Here is a 20559-nt window from a genome sequence, read left to right as displayed (position 1 = left end):
GCGATGGTACTAGAGTTTCGGAGTGGTTGGTGGATGTGGAGTATTTTTATGAATTGGGAAGGTATGATGAGGAGGCGAGATTGGATCTGGTTCCGCTATGTTTGAAAGGTGCTTTGAAGAAGTGGTTTGCGTGGGTGATGCATCGTGGTGGCTTTAGGAGTTGGAAGGATTTCAAACAGAGCTTGTTTGTGCGCTTCTCTGAATCTATTGAGGATGAGCCGAGCACGCGCTTGTTTTCTATCAGGCAAACTGGTTCTGTAGCTGATTACGTATCGGAGTTTGAAGATTTATCAGCTCAGGTTTTGGGACTGGATGATCATCACTTGGAACGGATTTTCTATATTGGTCTCAACAGAGAGATGAAGGAGGTGATTCGCATGAAGGAACCACAGGGCCTTTCAAACTACATTGTAGCCGTGTTGAAAATGGAGTCTAGCACGTTCTGTCGTGTTTTGGGTGATGCTTCAAAGGTGGCTTCGAAGCCTATCAATGGTGGTGGCAACACTAATGCTCGTTCTGGCGGTTACTATAATAATAACCAGAAGGCTGTGATGTTGGATATCAAGCCACAGAAAGAGAATGTCCCACTAGGCCATCTCAACGACCAAGACAGCGTCATTCTGATGCGGAACTGGATGCGTTAAGGAGGCAGGGGCTTTGTTTTAAAAGTGGGGATAAATGGTCTAAAGCACATGAAGGAATATGTCCAAAAGAAGGAATTCCGAGTGCTTACGGTCATTAATGGATTTGAAGTGGAGTTATTGGATGCTGAAGAGGAGCGAGAGGAGAGACCTGAGGAGTGGTTACATCCGGAGTTGAAAACATTATCTTACTCTGCTTTTGTGGGTATCGACGCTCCTAAGACAATGAAGTTGTTGGGGCGGTTGGTGATATCTTGCATATTTCCATTGTCTTATCCATTCACCCATGTGCATTTTGATCATATAGACTAGGATTTAGCCATGTTTAGGTTGCATTTTGCATACATAGGTCCTTATCAGGTATTGGAGTACCACATGGAGTTCTTGAAGACATTTGGGTGCATTTGGAGCTCAAAAGAGGTGATAAAGGTGATCATTGGACGAGCAGTGCATGGGAGCGACTTCACCGGAGCGACACCGTGAAGTCGCTGTGACACCTTTTCAGAGCGACGTGACCGGAGCGACGTCTCGCAGCGACCACGCGAGGTCGCTCGCGTCTCCATCACCCGGAGCGACGTCTCGCAGCGACCACGCGAGGTCGCTCGCGTCTCCATCACCCGGAGTGACGTGACCGGAGCGACCCCTCCAGGTCGCTCCCGAAGTCTGGAGCGACCCCTCCAGGTCGCTCCCGAAGTCTGGAGCGACCTCTCGGAGCGACTACTGGAAGTCGCTCCGCGACGTCTGATTGCTCGAATTCATTTCTACTCAAGGGCCTTTTGGTCATTTCAATATGCACGTTTTTACTTCTGAAAACCTATGTTTTAAGTAATTTTGGACAGCCACCAGGAGGATCTTTGGTTCTTAAGAAAAAACCTTTGGAAAGTTCATCTCTTGAATCTTCTTTGTTCATCTAGTTATTGCAATTCTGTGTTTTCCGATTCGTTGTTGTATCCCTCTGTATGATTAATCTGAAATCCAACATGGGTTTAAGAGGAATCATGGAGATTAGTGAGTAATCACCTTTTGAATTCATGGGTTAGGGAGATCAAGGGTGATTAGGTTAGTTCTAGGATGTTTTAGTGTAGATCATTCTTGTTCCTTGCTAGTAGAGTATTCATAATGCATCTTATGAGTTGACCACTCAAAAGTGATCTTTAGACATTTCCCACCCACAAGGTGCTTGATGAAATGCCTGAGACAACTCTCCTAAGCTTTTAACATACTTTACCAAAGACATTTGTTGTTAAAGGTGTTAAGATAGCCAATAGACCTGTTAGTAATGATTGCTTTCATATTATTCAACCAAAGACATTTGATGTTTGAGATATGTTAGCAAATGAGCATTTATCTAGACATAGAGCTTGCTTAGAATTATGTCTAGGCTTAAGGTTGATAGTTTGATTGATCGTTTGCCATCCTTAGTTCGAAACTTGATCACCCAAGGTCTAATCCCTATGCTCATGAGTTCTCTTTTCCCTTAGTAAAGAAAGTCAACTCATTTACCGTTTTTATTATTCTGAAACAGCATTAGTAATAATCATTAGTTTAGAAAACTTTTAAAATCATCAGTTGCACTTAGATTAAGTAAGTACTTGCATTCTCAGTGCTTCGAATCCCTTGGAATTGGTTCGACAATCATTTATACTACAACATTTGTCTTAGGAGCCTTGAAAACTCCTAACATCAAATTGGCGCCGTTGCCAAATTCTAAGTAGATTTGAACATTGAGATTTAGTCATTTGCTTGAGACTAAGTCATTTTTTTTTTTTAGTTACTAATTCTCTTTCGTCACCTCCCTTTAATTTACAGGTGTATGAACTTGAGGAGCAGGGGTCCATCAAACCTAGTTCCAAGAGCCGCATACATCAGAGCTTTAGAGAGAGAGTGTGCTAGAAAGAGAAGAGAAGAAGAGCAACAGTCTCACTTGCAGAGATTGGATACTGCTATGGGAGACATACCTCAAAATGATGCCAACAGCGTTCCACAAAACCAACAGCGAGCAGCTCGACCCATTGGCACTTATGACCGCCCCAACATTCATGGTCATAGATTGGGAATCCGAGCACCAGCTGTAGCAGCCAACAACTTTGAGATCAAATCAGGACTCTTCAACGTGATCGAGAACAACAAGTACCATGGCTTGGCTCTAGAGGACCCATTTGATCACTTGGACAGGTTCGACAGCTACTGTGGGTTGTCAAAAACCAATGGTGTGTCTGAGGATGCCTTAAAGCTAAAGTTATTCCCTTTCTCTCTGGGGGATAAAGCACGATAGTGGGAGAAGTCTCTACCAAGTGACTCAATCACCACTTGGGATGACTGAAAGAAAGCTTTCTTGGAGAAGTTCTTCTCTACTTCAAGAACTGCTAAGCTGAGAAATGAGATCTCCAGCTTTCAACCGAAAGGCTTGGAAGGCTTCAGTGAAGCCTGGGAGAGATTCAAGGGCTACCAAGCTCAATGCCCACACCATGGTTTCTCTAAGGAGAGCTTACTCAGCACATTCTACCGTGGTGCTCTTCCTAAGTACAGGGCCAGACTGGATACAGCTAGCAATGGGTTCTTCTTGGGGAGAACAGAGGAAGATGCAGAAGAGCTGGTTGACAACATGGTAAAGAGTGATGCTGTCTACAGTGGAGACCACGACAGAGGCAGTCGCACAGATGACAAGCAGACGAGGAGGGAGTTAAAAGCTCTCCAGGATAAGATTGATATTCTCATTGCTGATATGGCCACCCAGGAGCAGCTGCACTTTGTTGGTAACCCAAACAAAGAAGCCACACCTGTTGTCCAGGAAGTTGATGGTTTGGAAGGGCAAGAAGAGCTCTGCTTCATCAACAACAATGGTAGCTGGTACAAGAAAGAGCCAAACTTTCAGTACAACAACTACCAACAGAGATCTTACCCCAACAACCAACAGAGTGGTTATCAGCCTCGGAACAACCACCAAGGCAGCTATCAGTCTCCACAAAACCCTCCTCCCGGTTTCAACAACAAAGGACAACAACCTGCCCAACAATAACCTACTACTTCTACCTCTACTACTCCAGTCAGCAGCACTGATGCCCTACTAAAACAAATCTTGGAGTCTCAGACAAGAAGTGAGAAGCATGTTAGCTATGAGTTGAAAAACCTGCACGCAAAGATTGATGGAAGCTACAATGAGCTCAACAATAAGTTCAGAACCTTGGAGAACCAGTTTGCTGCCATGAACACTCAACAAAATCGCCAACAAGGTTCTTTACTTGGAAAATCTGAGCAAAACCCCAAGGAGACCATGAAAGCTATCACCCTCAGGAGTGGTAAGGAGTTAACTCAGAAAGCTCTCACCAAGGATGCTGAGAAACAAGGTGAGGGGGTTTTCATCAACATAGATGATGAAGTGGTGATTGTTGATGAGAAAATCAATGATGAAATCTTGGAGAAGATCGTGGAAGCAAAAGGTAAAGGAAAGGTTGGGGAAGAGAAGAAAAAAATGAAAGATGGTGAAATTGTTGCTCCAGCAAGTGAAAATTCTTTTGTTCCTCCTCCCTATGAACCCAAACTACCATTCCCTGGTAGATTCAAGAGGCAGCTGCTAGAGAAGTACAAAGCTCTATTTGAGAAGCAAATGAGTGAAGTTCAAGTCACAATGCCCATCATTGATGCTTTCATGCTGATTCCTCAATATAGCAAGTTCTTGAAAGATGTTGTGGCTGCAAAGAAGAAGGAGATGGAGGGCATGATGATTCTCACTCATGAGTGCAGTGCCATCATCCAGAGGCTTGTTGTTCCAAAGAAGCTAGAAGATCCAGGATGCTTCACAATACCTTGTGCTCTTGGACCTATGGTATTTGATAGATGTCTCTGCGATTTGGGAGCTAGTGTCAGCTTGATGCCTTTATCTGTTGCTAAGAAGCTTGGTTTCACTCAGTACAAGAAGTGTAGACTGTCTCTGGTATTGGCTGATCGTTCAGTGAAGTACCCTGTGGGTATCTTGGAGGACCTTCCCGTTATGGTTGGAAAATATGAGATCCCTACAGACTTTGTGGTGCTTGAGATGGGTGAGGAAGCTGCAGATCCTTTAATCCTCGGAAGGCTTTCTTAGCTACAGCAGGAGCAATTGTTAATGGGAAAGAGGGCAAGATTGATCTACACTTGGGTAAAGGGCATGTTCTTCATTTTGACATCAAGGAGGTAATGAAGAAACTAACAGTTCAAGGGCAAGTTTTCTACATTGAAGAGATGGATGCCCTTGCTGATGAGCTCCTTGAAGAGTTGTCACTAGAAGACCCTCTACAGCATGCTTTGACGATAGAGAGGGAAGCTGAAGTCATTCAGAACCTGGAGAGTGCTGCCTATGGGATGATGTTGGATTCACACAGAGGATTTGGTAGTGAGGGTCAGTATGAGGAGCTGCCTCAAATTGTCCATTAGGAAGCCTCGATCATTCAACAAAGGGACACCCAGCAAGACGACTGGAGCGAGCTTAAGGCGCCTAAAGTGGAGCTTAAACCTCTCCCCAATGGTGTAAGGTATGCATTTCTGGGTCCTAATGGAACTTATCCAGTCATTGTGAGTAGTGAACTTACTGAAACTGAGATATCTGAACTTTTGAAAACACTTAAAAGATTTAGAAAAGCAATAGGTTACTCACTTGATGACATCAAGGGAATATCACCCTCTTTGTGTATGCATAGGATACATCTTGAGGATGAATCAATGACTTCCATCGAGCATCAAAGAAGGTTAAATCCTAACCTGAAGGATGTTGTAAAGAAAGAGATTCTTAAACTCTTAGATGCTGGTGTTATCTACCCTATCTCAGATTCTAAATGGGTATCTCCTGTGCATGTTGTGCCAAAAAAGGGTGGTATAACTGTGATTAAAAATGATAAGGATGAATTGATACCAACAAGAACAGTCACTGGGCATAGGATGTGTATTGATTACCGCAAACTGAACTCTGCATCTAGAAAGGATCATTTTCCACTCCCATTTATTGATCAGATGCTTGAGAGACTTGCAAATCATCCATTCTATTGTTTTCTTGATGGATATTCAGGATTCTTCCAGATCCCCATACATCCCAATGATCAGGAGAAAACAACATTCACATGTCCTTATGGTACCTTCGCGTATCGAAGAATGCCATTTGGTCTATGTAATGCTCCAGCCACCTTTCAAAGGTGCATGATGTCGATCTTTTCTGATCTGATTGAGGATGTTGTGGAGGTGTTCATGGATGATTTCTCAGTCTATGGATCTTCGTTTTCTGCTTGTTTGTCAAATTTGTGCAGGGTCCTACAGAGATGTGAAGACACCAACCTTGTGCTGAACTGGGAGAAGTGTCAATTCATGGTCAAGGAAGGGATTGTGCTGGGGCACAAGATTTCAGAGAATGGGATTGAGGTGGATAAGGCCAAAATCGATGTTATGGTTGGTTTGCCCCCACCAAAGACAGTGAAAGACATCCAAAGTTTTCTTGGTCATGCTGGGTTTTAGAGGAGATTCATAAAGGACTTCTCCATGATCACTAGACCAATGACCAGGCTGCTGTGCAAAGATGCCACCTTCAGTTTTGATGTGGACTATCTAGAAGCCTTCAAGAAGCTAAAAGGTGAGCTCATCAGTGCTCCAATTGTCCAGCCACCTAATTAGGATCTCCCCTTTGAGATCATGTGTGATGCTAGTGATTATGCCGTGGGAGCTGTTTTGGGGCAGAAGAAAGATGGCAAGACCCATGTGATCTACTACGCGAGCCAAACCCTTAATGATGCTCAGATGAGATATGCCACAACAGAGAAGGAGATGCTAGCCATTGTCTTTGCCTTTGAGAAGTTCAGAAGCTACTTGGTGGGATCTAAAGTCATTGTCTACACAGATCATGCTGCGTTAAGACACCTTTGGCGAAGAAGGATGCAAAGCCCAGGCTCTTGAGATGGATTCTTTTGCTGCAAGAGTTTGATTTAGAGATCAAGGACAAGCCAGGAGTTGAGAACGGTGTAGCCGATCACTTGTCCAGGCTGAGAGTGGAGTGTGGCATTCCAATTGATGAAGGACTCCCTGAGGAACAGATCATGGCTATTGGAGCAGTGATAGCAGTTTGTGAGACTGGAAGAAAGCTTGAAGAAGTCAAGGCAACAGAAGAGAAAGAACTTTGGTATGCTGATTTGGTGAATTACCTAGCCACAGGAAAAGAGCCTTTGAATCTTGTGGGTTATGCCAAGAAGAAATTCTACAAGGATGTGAAGAGATACTACTGGGATGAGCCCTACCTATACATTCTCTGCAAAGATCAACTTTATAGGAGAGTGGTTGCTAATGAGGAGATTGACGGGATCCTTACACAGTGTCATGGATCATCTTATGGAGGCCACTTTGCTACCTTCAAGACTGTTGCTAAGGTGTTACAAGCTGGATTCTGGTGGCCACACATGTTCAAGGACACACAAGACTTTGTTTCAAGGTGTGATTCATGCCAAAGGAGGGGAAACATCACCAAGAGGAATGAGATGCCTCAGAATCCAATCCTAGAAGTTGAAGTGTTTGATGTGTGGGGTATTGACTTCATGGGACCATTTCCATCATCAAATGGCAACAAGTACATTCTGGTAGCTGTTGATTATGTCTCAAAATGGGTGGAAGCTATTGCAAGTCCCACCAATGATGCAAGAGTGGTAATCAAGATGTTCAAGAGCACCATCTTTCCAAGGTTCGGAGTTCCAAGAGTTGTAATTAGTGATGGAGGGTCTCATTTCATCAACAAACTGCTTGAGGGACTTCTCAGGAAGAACGGTGTTAAACACAAGGTGGCAACTCCTTACCATCCTCAAACAAGTGGTCAAGTTGAGATTTCTAACAGAGAGATCAAGTCCATTTTGGAGAAGATTGTGGGGATTACAAGGAAGGATTGGTCAGTCAAGCTTGATGATGCGCTTTGGGCTTATAGGACAGCTTACAAGACACCTCTAGGGACCACACCTTTCAACCTAGTGTACGAGAAAACTTGCCATCTGCCAGTGGAGCTTGAGTACAAGGCACTTTGGGTAGTAAAGTTGCTAAATTTTGACATCAAGAGTGCCAAGGAGAAAAGACTTTTTCAGCTACATGAGCTTGACGAGATAAGAATGGATGCCTTCGAAAACTCAAGGATCTACAAGGAGAAGACTAAAGCTTTCCATGACAAGAATATCCTAAAGAGAGAGTTTAAAGAAGGAGATCAAGTTCTTCTCTACAACTCAAGACTGAAGTTGTTTCCAGGAAAGCTTAAGTCAAGGTGGTCCGGCCCTTTCAAAGTCAAAGAGGTTAAGCCATATGGAGCAATAGTTTTGTGGAGTACTGATGGAAGAGACTTCACAGTCAATGGGCAAAGGGTTAAGCTCTACATGGCAGATGCACCTGAGGAAGATGGAGTTTCAACTCCACTGTCTGACCCTACCCCAACCTAATCCAAAAGGAGGCAAAGTCAAGCTAGAGACTTAAAACAAGCTCACTTGGGAGGAAGTCCCATGCGTATCCTTGTACATATTGCATTGATATTTTCATTTTCATAATATTTCATAAAAAAAAAAAGGAAGGGAAAGTGTTGAAGTAGTGTTCAGGTGGTTCGTCGATCCGGTCAAGGCAAAGGACTCGAGCGTGGGAGTGAGGTTCCGCAGCGACGCCGCGAGGTCGCTCCAGCTGGGAGCGACGTGATCAGAGCGACTCGGCTAAGTCGCTCGCATATTCTGTGTCCGGAGCTCGAGAGTCGCTCTGGGAGCGATGTCTCGCAGTGACCACGTGAGGTCGCTCGCGTTTTCTGTCGCTGGGACCGACGTGACGCAGTGACCACGTGAGGTCGCTCGCGTTTACTGCGACACGGAGCGACGTGACGCAGCAACCACGTGAGGTCGCTCGCGTTTACTGCGACACGGAGCAACGTGACGCAGCGACCACGTGTGGTCCCTCGCGTTTACTGCGACACGGAGCGACCTATCAGAGCGACCCCTCCAGGTCGCTCCCGAGCCGGTCCAGGTACAATGGTTAAGAAAACTAAGGGAAAGTCGGATGCTAAGAGGCAAGAACCTGAAAGTCAAGAGTCTTCGTTGAGAGGAAAGGCTTTAGCCTCGGAACGGGCTGGTTCTGGGACACAAAAGACTTCTCGACAGAATACCATGGCTGCAAAGAAGGCAAAGGAACGAGAGGAGGGCAGGAAAGAGTATAGCAGTTGCCACAGATGAGGAGAGTGGCGATGAAAGTGCAGATGAGCAGGCTCCTACAAAGAGGGCCAAGATGTCCAAGGGGAAAGAGGTTGCTGAGGATAGAGACAGGGCGAAAACTCCATCTGAGGAAGAACTGTATCATCATTTGCTAAATGGGGTAACTTGGACTCCAACCAGATTCGCTGGCCAAGATTTGCTGAAGGAGGTGGGTCTCTATTCTGATATTGAGGCAATGCTGGGGCACCTGAAGATGCCTAAACTCCTCACCATGGCCTACCCCACCTACCGGGATGTCTCCTGTCAGTTCTTGTCTTCCCTTCAGGTCATTTACCATGACGATCCGCACGTGAGGCAAGGATGGGCCAAAATAAAGTTCAAGGCCAACGGGAGAGAGTACAACATGAACTTCAAAGACATTGGGAGAGTCATGGGTTTCCAAGACTTGCCAGACTACTCCCTTTTCAAGTGTGAAAACCTCCCCACTCAGCTTTGGAAGTTAATCACTGGAAACAAACACTCTACTGGGGCTGACAAGAACTCACATATCCGGCACCCGTCTGTACGCTACCTCCATAGGATGCTCGTCCATGCATTCTACCCACGGAAGCAAGCTGGTAGTGTCACCGAGGAAGACATGCGACTGCTCTGCCCGGCTATCCGCCCCTATGCCCCACCTGGAACATTGCCCCTTCCAAGCAACGACATCTATGCTTCCTTTGGGATGGTCAGCTTCTTCGTGAATCGTCTCGAGCAATACAGAGACTGGGCATGGTACACAACTGATTCGCAACCAAAGATTGGGATAGGCGGAATGATCACACCACTGCTCCAATTTCTGAATGTTCGCTTGGGAAAGGACGCAGCAGGGCCTAAGTTCATCGATGGCACTTACTTGAGGATTGCCACCTATTTCAGTGGGATGTATGGGAAGGACTACGTCTACCACTACTACTTGCAGGGCAAGCCGGTCGAAGTGGTTCTTCCAAACCAGAGACTGACGAGCTTAGAGAGACCTGGAGCTATCAGCTTCAACTTATCTCAAGAAGACTTTCTTGGAGAACACGGGTCTCTCGGTCCCATTGCTGCACCAAGGAAAAGGAGTGTTCCGACGAGACATGACTTCACAGAACCTCCTAGGGAAGAATCTGTACCCATCTATGGACCTCCACGCTACTACTTCAAGCCACATGATGGAGTCCTTCCCCCTGGTGCGCTTCGTGATGCTCATGACCACATTAGCCGACTTCAGCGATGGAACAAGGCACAAGACAGAACAATCGAAAAGCTGAAGGACAAGTGCAAGGCACTGAGCAAGACGGTGAAGAAGCAAGCAAAGACTTCAGCCAAGTTCATGAAGAAGGTGGCCGATGTCTTGACCAGAGGAGGAATAGCTGGATGTAGCTCAGCGGACTTCGCCTTCGCGAACACATCAGTCCCCCAGCCCCCACCTCACCCCACTGCTCTTGGTTTCCCACTCACTGATAGACAGCTCCAGTGACAACGGAGGAACCCACCCACCCAGCCTTCCGCCTCTGGAAACAAGTCTCCATCCCTAGCCTCTTCAGAAAGTGAAGCTGAGATTGAAGAAGTTCAGAGCCAACAATGGTATGGAGACTACAGCTCAGGACATGGAGGTTACTACACCACGTTCCCACCAGACGACGATGATGCTGGGGCATCTGCCCCCACTTACTATCCTTGAAGGTACTTCTCTACTTTCCCTTGTATATACCATTTCATTTTTGCATATTAGCTTTCTCTTTTGGGTATCTCTCTCTACTTGACAACACAGAGACCGTGTCATTTAAGTTTGTGGGAGGTACCAAGTATTTGATCATGTTTGCTTTGATGATTTTTCATTGAGTCTTGCATACATACCTTTTAGCATGAAAAAAAAAAAAAAAAAAAAAAAACAAATCATATAGATTGCATCACTTGCATTTTTAGGAGAGTCTAGAGCATATAGGTTGCATTCACTTGCATTGGGAGCAATGATTTAAAATGCCTTGTAAAGAACACTATTTCACACTCGAGTAGCTATTGCATCTCTCAAAAAGCCTTGTATGTTTCGAGCCTTGAAAACTCTTCCTGAAACTTGTTGATTGCTGAAACTCAGTCTTTGAAGCTAACTACAACCTTATTTGAACTGAACGAACTTAATGCATCTTGCTCATGGTCCCTTGTGTACTGAGTCATGGATATACACACTTGAGTTGTCACATCCTTTATGCCAATCTTTTTGACAAACTCGAGTGGTACACCATTCCCAAAACCCTTTCCTCCTTTGGAGCTTTCATTATTTGATGAGTGAGGCCTTTTTCGGAAAGCCTTACATGTGCATAATGTTGAGAGTATCGGGAACGACAATGCTTGGTCTTCATTCTTGCTAGATTAGGCATTCTATTGTCTAGCTATAGGTGGGGGGGTGAGTGTTGTGACTATGGTTTGGAAGCATGAAAAGTTCGAAGGAAAAGAATAGACTCTTTATGTTTAAATGGATAATCTTATTGGAATTAATAGATAAACGTCTAGCTCGAGTTTATGAAAAGTCTTGGCCCCCGAAAAAAAAAGGGGCTAGCAAAGTTGTTTAGAGCTAAGATTTGTTTAAAAGTTTAGAAAATCCTTTATAGATTTAAAAGAAAAAGAGTTTTATGTGCAAAGTGTTCTTGGGGTCTTTTGGTGAGAGATGGGAGTTGGGTTTGACATTATGAAGTGATTGTGTAACTTGTATATTTGGGAAAAGGTTAGAACAATGGAGATTGAACATTGTATGCATGAGTTGGTCCCTTTCTTAGATATATTATGTGCAATGTCAAGGCTGCTCGTTTTGAGAGTAAACCACTTTAAAAGATCATGGATTTCGAACCTCTTGACCCACTTGAATAAAAGCCTTCCCTTACTCAACCAAATGATTTGGACCAATTGACCATTTGCAAGAATTCACTTGATGTTTTATGCTTAATGAATGTGAGAGTTGGTTGATTTGAATGTGTGGATGCTTGATGATGAGTATAAGGGCAAAAAGAGTTGAGATATGCCTAGAGAAGCTAGAGTGTAATAAGAGAGTGTGCTCATGTTAGATTAGATGTTGAATCGAGTGCTAGTTGTGTTTCTTTTGGCTATGAGCTCCCACCTTCAAACCTCTCTCCCTATGAGTTCTAGAAAGTTCACTTGTGGACAAGTAAAAGAACAAGTTTGGGGGAGTTGATATCTTGCATATTTCCATTGTCTTATCCATTCACCCATGTGCATTTTGATCATATAGACTAGGATTTAGCCATGTTTAGGTTGCATTTTGTATACATAGGTCCTTATCAGGTATTGGAGTACCACATGGAGTTCTTGGAGACATTTGAGTGCATTTGGAGCTCAAAAGAGGTGATAAAGGTGATCATTGGACGAGCAGTGCATGGGAGCGACCTCACCGGAGCGACACTGTGAAGTCGCTGTGACACCTTTTCAGAGCGACGTGACTGGAGCGACTCGGCTAAGTCGCTCGCGTCTCCATCACCCGGAGCGACGTCTCGCAGCGACCACACGAGGTCGCTCGCGTCTCCATCACCCGGAGCGACGTCTCGCAGCGACCACGCGAGGTCGCTCGCGTCTCCATCACCCGGAGCGACGTCTCGCAGCGACCACGCGAGGTCGCTCGCGTCTCCATCACCCGGAGCGACGTGACCAGAGCGACCCCTCCAGGTCGCTCCCGAAGTTTGGAGCGACCTCTCGGAGCGACTACTGGAAGTCGCTCCGCGACGTCTGATTGCTCGAATTCATTTCTACTCAAGGGCCTTTTGGTCATTTCAATATGCACCTTTTCACTTCTGAAAACCTATGTTTTAAGTACTTTTGGACAGCCACCAGGAGGATCTTTGGTTCTTAAGAAAAAACCTTTGGAAAGTTCATCTCTTGAATCTTCTTTGTTCATCTAGTTATTGCAATTCTGTGTTTTCCGATTCGTTGTTGTATCCCTCTGTATGAGTAATCTGAAATCCAACATGGGTTTAAGAGGAATCATGGAGATTAGTGAGTAATCACCTTTTGAATTCATGGGTTAGGGAGATCAAGGGTGATTAGGTTAGTTCTAGGATGTTTTAGTGTAGATCATTCTTGTTCCTTGCTAGTAGAGTATTCATAATGCATCTTATGAGTTGGCCACTCAAAAGTGATCTTTAGACATTTCCCACCCACAAGGTGCTTGATGAAATGCCTGAGACAACTCTCCTAAGCTTTTAACATACTTTACCAAAGACATTTGTTGTTAAAGGTGTTAAGATAGCCAATAGACCTGTTAGTAATGATTGCTTTCATATTATTCAACCAAAGACATTTGATGTTTGAGATATGTTAGCAAATGAGCATTTATCTAGACATAGAGCTTGCTTAGAATTATGTCTAGGCTTAAGGTTGATAGTTTGATTGATCGTTTGCCATCCTTAGTTCGAAACTTGATCACCCAAGGTCTAATCCCTATGCCCATGAGTTCTCTTTTCCCTTAGTAAAGAAAGTCAACTCATTTACCGTTTTTATTATTCTGAAATAGCATTAGTAATAATCATTAGTTTAGAAAACCTTTAAAATCATCAGTTGCACTTAGATTAAGTAAGTACTTGCATTCTCAGTGCTTCGAATCCCTTGGAATTGGTTCGACAATCATTTATACTACAACATTTGTCTTAGGAGCCTTGAAAACTCCTAACATCAGTTGGGAGGGAGTGATGTTATTTGCATGGTGGACAGTGGAGCATCGCATAATTTCCTTTCTCCAACTGTGATGCAGAAGTTACATTTGAAGTTGTGTGAAGCGGGAGGTCTGGATGTGCTTTTGGGGAATGGCGTGATAGTTAAAGGGTTTGGAGTGTGCAGAGATGTTCCTATTCAGCTTAACAATGCGTGTTTCATTTCAGACTTTATTTCGCTGGAATTGGGATCAGTAGATGTTATTTTGGGGGTTCAATGGCTGGAGACATTAGGCAAATGTGAGATGGATTGGAAGAAACAGGAGTTGTTGTTTCCTTATCAAGGAGGGAGAGTTACATTGTTGGGAGATAGGAGTTTGCACGGACCTCGTTTGTCCTTGAAATCTTTACATTCCGCTGTGAGTACAAAGTTGGAGATTCCGGAATTGCTGCTCTCTAGTGCAGTTGCGACAACGTCTACAGCTACTTGTGATCCAGCAGATACGGAGCTGTTAAAGGCTTGGGAGTTGGTGTTTGCATTGCCACAGGGGTTACCTCCTTTTCGAGGAAGTGAGCACTCTATACAATTACTTCCAGGAGTTTCCACGCTCTCGGTTTGACCGTACCGTTACCCACACGCAACTAAGGTGATTATGGAACAGATGGTGGAGGAAATGCTGCAGTCTGGAGTGATACGAGCTAGTACTAGTCCTTTTTCAAGTCCGGTTTTACTTGTGAAGAAGAAGGATAATAGTCATCGGTTCTGTGTGGATTATAGAGCTCTGAACAGAGTCACCGTCTTGGACAAGTTTCCCATTCCGGTCCTAGATCAGCTGCTTGATGAATTGAATGGCGCCATGGTGTTTTCTAAGCTTAATCTACGTTCTGGTTACCACCAAATCCGTATGGTCGAGGAGGATATTCCCAAGACGGCGTTCAGGACAGTTGAAGGGCATTATGAGTTTCTGGTGATGCCTTTTGGCCTCACCAATGCTCCTGCAACGTTTCAGGCACTGATGAATAAGATCTTCAAGCCGTTCTTGTGTGACTTTGTGCTGGTGTTCTTTGATGATGTGCTTGTTTACAGCAAGTCAGTAGAATTACATGTGCAGCATCTTCAAGCTGTATGGAAGGTGTTTCAGGAGAATCAGTTATTCGCAAACAAGAAGAAATGCGTGATGGGAATGACTCAGGTCGAGTACTTGGGGCACATAATTTCTAAAGATGGCGTCTCAACTGATAGTGCGAAGACAGAAACTATGCGTCAGTGGCCTACTCCTAAGAATGTTAAGCAGCTGCGAGGGTTCTTAGGTTTAACAGGTTACTACAGGCGTTTTGTCTGGCATTATGGGTTAATTGCTAAGTCACTTACAAATTTGCTGAAGAAAGAGCAGTTCTTATGGACTTCTGCTACTCAGTTGGCTTTTGAGGAATTGAAAAAGGCTATGTGTACTGCTCCAGTATTAGCTTTACCAGATTTTTCGAAGAAGTTTATTGTGGAAACAGATGCTTCTGGCGTGGGTTTGGGTGCTGTTCTGATGCAGGAGAAGAAGCCAATTGCATTCTTTAGTTATGCTCTTACTGATTGAGAACAGTTAAATCCTGCGTATGAGAGGGAATTAATGGCGGTGGTGTTGGCAGTCAAGAAGTGGAGACAATATCTGGTTGGAAGGAAGTTTGAGGTGCATACGGATCAGCGGAGTTTAAAATTTTTGTTGGAACAGAAGGAGGTCAATATGGAGTATCAACGGTGGTTGGTTCATCTTTTGGGATTTGACTTTGAGATATTTTACAAGCCAGGGTGTGAGAATAAGGCTGCGGATGGGCTTTCTCGAAGCATGTGTTGCTTGGACGTTTCTGCGAGTACTTTGTTGCTCTCTTTGACGACTCCTACAGCTTTACAGCTCCAGGATTTGTATAAAGATATTGACGCTGATCCAGAGTTACAGAGTATGATCAAAAGGGTCTTGGATCTTTCTTTGATCAACAATAACTATCAAGTGATTGAGGGTCGTCTTTGGTACAAGAGGAGGCTGATGATACCTAAGACATCGACTTTCATTCCATTACTATTGCATGAGGCACATGATAGTTTGGGTGGTGGTCATTCTGGAGTTCTGAAGACTCTTAAACGAGTGCAACGTTCATTCTATTGGGAAGGCATAACACGGTCAGTGCAGCGTTATGTGCAAGAGTGTGTTGTTTGTCAGACACATAAGTCATCAACACTGTCTCCTGCTGGTCTTCTTCAACCTCTTCCCTTACCAACATGTGTGTGGGATGAGATTGCAATGGATTTTATCAAGGGCTTGCCTACTTCACAGGGGGTGAATGTGGTGCTGGTGGTGATTGATAGGCTAAGCAAATATGCTCATTTTCTTAGTCTTCGTCATCCTTTCACTACGGTGGAAGTGGCAAACTGCTTTGTGGAGGGTATTGTTCGACTGCACGGGTTCCCTAGAAGCATTGTGTCGGATAGGGATCGCATTTTTCTGAGTTCGTTTTGGAAGGAGGCTTTTCATTTGGCAGGTACGCAGCTCAAGTACAGCACGGCTTTCCATCCTCAAACTGATGGTAAGTCTGAAGTGTTGAACCGCTGTCTCGAAACTTATCTCCGCTGCTTCGCATCTGCGCATCCTCGAACGTGGCGTAAGTTTCTCCCTTGGGCGGAGTTCTGGTACAATACGTCATTTCACACTTTGTTAAAGACTACATTGTTTCAAGTGGTTTATGGTCGGGAACCTCCGGCAGTGGTCAAGTTTGAGGAGGGGTGTACGAGTAACTTTGATTTGGAAACGTCTTTGCGTGAACGTGACAGAGTGTTGGCTCTCATCAAACAGAATTTGGTGTGCGCTCAAGATATGATGAAGAAGGCAGCTGATAAGCATAGAAGGGATGTTTCATTTGATGTGGGAACGCTGGTGTATTTGAAGTTCAAGCCATATAGGCAGCAGTCTGTTTCTCACCGAGTGTGTCAAAAGCTGGCTGCTAAGTATTTCGGTCCTTACCGTGTGATTGCTCGTGTGGGGAAAGCAGCATACAAGTTGGATCTACCCCCAGCTTCTCGTATACATCCCGTTTTCCATTGTTCTCAGTTGAAAGCGGCATTGGGAGTGGATCGTGTAGTTCATCCCTTACCAGAGAATTGTATTGATGAGGTAGAAGCTCTTCCAGAACAATTGGAAGTCTTGGCTAAGCGTTATGATGATGAGGGTTATTTGGAGCTGCTGGTTAGCTTGGTGGGTAAGCCATCTCATGAGAATTCGTGGGTTTCGTTTCGTTCGTTTGTCAAGGATTATCCAGCTTTCAAGCTTGAGGACAAGCTTGGTTTCAAAGGGAGGAGTATTGATAAGTACCAACGTTCTTATGTGAGGCGGGAAAAGAAGATTATGAATAAGGAGTTGGATGACGTGGCCGATCCGAGTGATGCATTCTTATTGGAGGAAATGGGTGAGCTGGCAAGAAAGGAGAAGACTCTGAAGCAAGCGGAGGGTTAGCGGAGGGTTAGCGGTTAGAGTCTTCTCAGCTCGAGATGGAGTACTAATAAAGGAATAGATTCGTTGTAGTTTCTTTATGCTTTGTATGTTGAGAGAAGACGATATGAGTCTCTTCATGATCGCTATGAGATCGTAGGTGTTGATCTATATCGTTATGAGATAGAGATCACATCTGAACTTTACAAAGCTATTTCCATTTCCATAAACGTGTATTTTAGTTTACAAATCTTTCATCTACTTTACTCTATCAATCTCTTGGTAATTGGACCTAAAGGAGATGTGCCCATATAGTCCCGATAAGCTTAAGTGTATTTGACCGTCGATGGATAGATCTTTAAGACATTCCATTCTTGCTTGTTCATCCGGAAAATTGAAATAAACTCTCCAGGTAGGACCACTCAGGATGGAGTCAACATCGAACAACATACTCTTAAGGTGATCGCAGTGGCTTGCGTTGAGTTTTGTGAGCTTATGTAACCACTCTAGGGACTTTGGGATTTTCTGAAGCCTCTTGCACCCTTCTACTATCAACTCCTCAAAGTTCGTGGCTGTTGAAAGATTTGGAAGTTGTATCAGATTCTTGGAGCCTGTCACATCTAGTCTCTGTAGATTACCAAGGATCTGAAACAAAATGAAGACAAAAAAACATGTAGATATTATCTTTGGCGGCTGTGGTGAGTCCTTACTTACTGATATGTTTGAAAAGAGTGAAACCAGGACATATATCTAAAACGATAATAGACCAACGTGTCATCCCAAAGGCTCTTGAGGTTGCTGTATGGGAGATTGACTTGGACAAGCTGGTGGTGTCGGAACCTGGATGGTAAGATTTTCAACGGTCATGCATCCCAATGTAGTAGCTTAAGATCTGGGGGAAAATAAAATCCATCTGACTTGAGCTGCAAGTTGGGCTTTATATCACTCAAGTGGTGGAAGAACTTGAGAAACTTTTTTTTTTTTTTACTACGCATAATGTAACAGCCCGATCCCCCGGCGTCCGACCGGGGTTATCGAAGGGGCGTTATGGACACGTGTCTACTCATTTAGCCAACCCTACGTGTCCCGATACTGGTCCCGAGAGACGAGCGCATAACCTTCTTTGAAATACCGTCACACCCACATCCATATACTTCTACTTACAGTCCTGCGCACAGGGAAAAATGGAAATGGAGGGGTGAGTAACAAGTTACTCAGTGAAGTGGTTCTAGCCCAGCCTGCCCGCATGACACTCTATACTACTCTATGCGGGAACTAGGACTGACTAGCCACTACAATCAGTTAATGCATTTTATCATTTCCTAACGTCATCTATTGATTTTCCACATTCACTTCCATTCATTTCTAACAACCTAGTGATCAATCAATACAATGATCTCACTCATTGCCACACACGTCAAACCCTAGGCTTAACCGACTCATCATACCAGTCCGACTTGATCCTATGACACCTTTAACTCCCTGTTACCCGACCATGAGCTAAAAACCCTACAATGCACATCCTTTTCATCTTTTCGTCCTTTTCAACAGTGGGTAGCCCCAACTAGGCTTCTACCCCATATTCTTGTGGATTGGCCACATCTCCTATGGGTGCTTCCATATTCTTGTGGATTGGCCACATCTCCTATGGATACCTAGCGTGGACTACTACCCCACATACTTTCCTTAGACCCTCTATATGCCTTCCCACCCATGCTTAACCTTAACATCATTCTCTCATACTTTTACTTATCCTTTCACTTCCTTATCATTTTCACTTATCCCTTCCCATTCTCATTTACCTTCCTTTTTCATTCATACTTGTACTTGGGACTCAATTCACTAGACGCCACCCGCTATCGGTGTCACACACAATACACATCGCATTCAAGTTCTACTTCAATAACTTTTATAATCATTACTCGTCTATCGTCCTAGCATTTATTTCTCTCTAGCATCCTAACTTCAATCACAACAACACATGGGACAACACATCCAAACATACTAGAATCAACTACCAATCAATCATCACCACAACAATTCAATTCAGTTCATCGAGTCCCATTTATCAGTATGAGGGTTCTTATGCATCGTGTTCCATTCATTTAACATCCTAGCAATAATCATGATCTATCATCCTAGCTTTCAAACAGGGTCTAATCAACCCTAACTCCAACATAAAGGAGTATACAGTACATGAGAACAAGATGGGTTCAAGACACTCCACCTTAGTCTAGATCTGGATCTGGATCTGTAAACACGGATTTAAGAAGGTTGAGATCTGGTCACCACCACCACTTCACGGCGCCGGCGAGAGGGAGAGAGAGAGAGAGAGCGTGCGACGGCGAGGAGAGAGAGGGGGTGTCGGCGAGGAGAGAGAGAGAGAGCGACGCGCGGGAGAGAGAGAGAAGAGAGAGAGGCGGCGCAGGATAGAAGGGGAGAGAGCTCGACGGCTAGGGTTTTCGGCCTCCGGGAATTCTCTACAGAGCTTCGCTTCAGATTTGTGATGAGGCAAAAAGGGAGGCTGCATCTCTTTTTATAGGAAAGGGGAAGGGAAACCCTATGTTTTTGCCAAATGGGCCGTAGAGAAGCCCATATTCTTTGGGAAATTTTACGGGCCAGGAACCGGGCCGTTACACATAACTTCAAATACTGTATTGCTCATAGTAAACGTATAACGCATCTTACACATGTGTAGTATCAACCCTTCAGTTTCGTCTGTACCCTGTTGATAGAAACGTTAACGTTACTACGCATAAAGGTTTAAAAAAAACACATTTCCAGATGAGTTCAGCTCAGAGCAAGGGATGAACCTCTCGCAATGGATCGTCATATGCATGCATTATACGAGTTGCTGGATTTAAACTCCGAAAAGGAGGTTCGCTTGGTCGGGATATGTGGTCCAGGAAGCGTTGGCAAGACGACACTAGGGAGACATGCATACGAAGAGATGTAGACATATCCGAAAAGAACTATCACCAAGTCCATCAAGAAACATTCACATCACGAGATATTCAAGAAGAATCTCAAACTGATGTCATCAAATAGGTGCTTGGACAGAGAAGAGGTCTGCTTGTGATTGATTGCGTGGATAACCTCCAACAGTTAAAGGACATAGCAGGGATCGTTGGCTGGTTTGGTTCAGGGAGCAGAGTCATCTTTGTTACACAAGAAAAGAGTTTATTAGATGAAATTAGTGTGGAGCATGTCAATGAACTCCAGTCTCTAAGATTTGACGAAGCTAACTCTTTTGCCGATCTGCTTTCAACTAGCAACACCCTCCAACTAGTTTTGAATCACTTGCTCTTCGTGCTGTTCGGGTGGCCAGTTTCCTTCCTCTGACTCTTAAAATCCTTGGTTCTTCCTTTCATGGCAAGGATGAAGGGACTTGGGAGGAGGAGCTGCAAAAACTTGAAGGCTACCAAGAGAAAACTGTAGAAGTAATTTTTGTGATAAGTGGGGACATACTGAGAAGGTTTGCAAGTTGAATGATAAAAGGAAGAAGCAGAATGATGGTTCTGATCGATCGCCGAGATCTGAGGGAGGAGTGAAAATTGTTAATGAGGCAGATGCTAGCACAAGTCAGGAA

The 20559-nt window shown here is 44.3% G+C and overlaps 1 non-coding gene across 1 annotated transcript; it reads right to left on the bottom strand.

Moving 5' to 3' along the window:
- Window positions 1–3009: 3009 nt before the first annotated feature.
- On the bottom strand, window positions 3010–3116 carry LOC125589314. The gene has a single exon (XR_007325502.1). It is a non-coding gene; the product is annotated as a small nucleolar RNA R71 (small nucleolar RNA).
- Between the last annotated feature and the right edge of the window lie 17443 nt (window positions 3117–20559).

The sequence above is a fragment of the Brassica napus genome, chromosome C6 (genome assembly GCF_020379485.1).
Source record: "Brassica napus cultivar Da-Ae chromosome C6, Da-Ae, whole genome shotgun sequence".
NCBI classification, from domain to species: Eukaryota; Viridiplantae; Streptophyta; class Magnoliopsida; order Brassicales; family Brassicaceae; genus Brassica; species Brassica napus.
The sequence above is the reverse complement of the archived record's forward strand: the minus strand, read 5'-3'. Positions and strand labels throughout refer to the sequence as shown.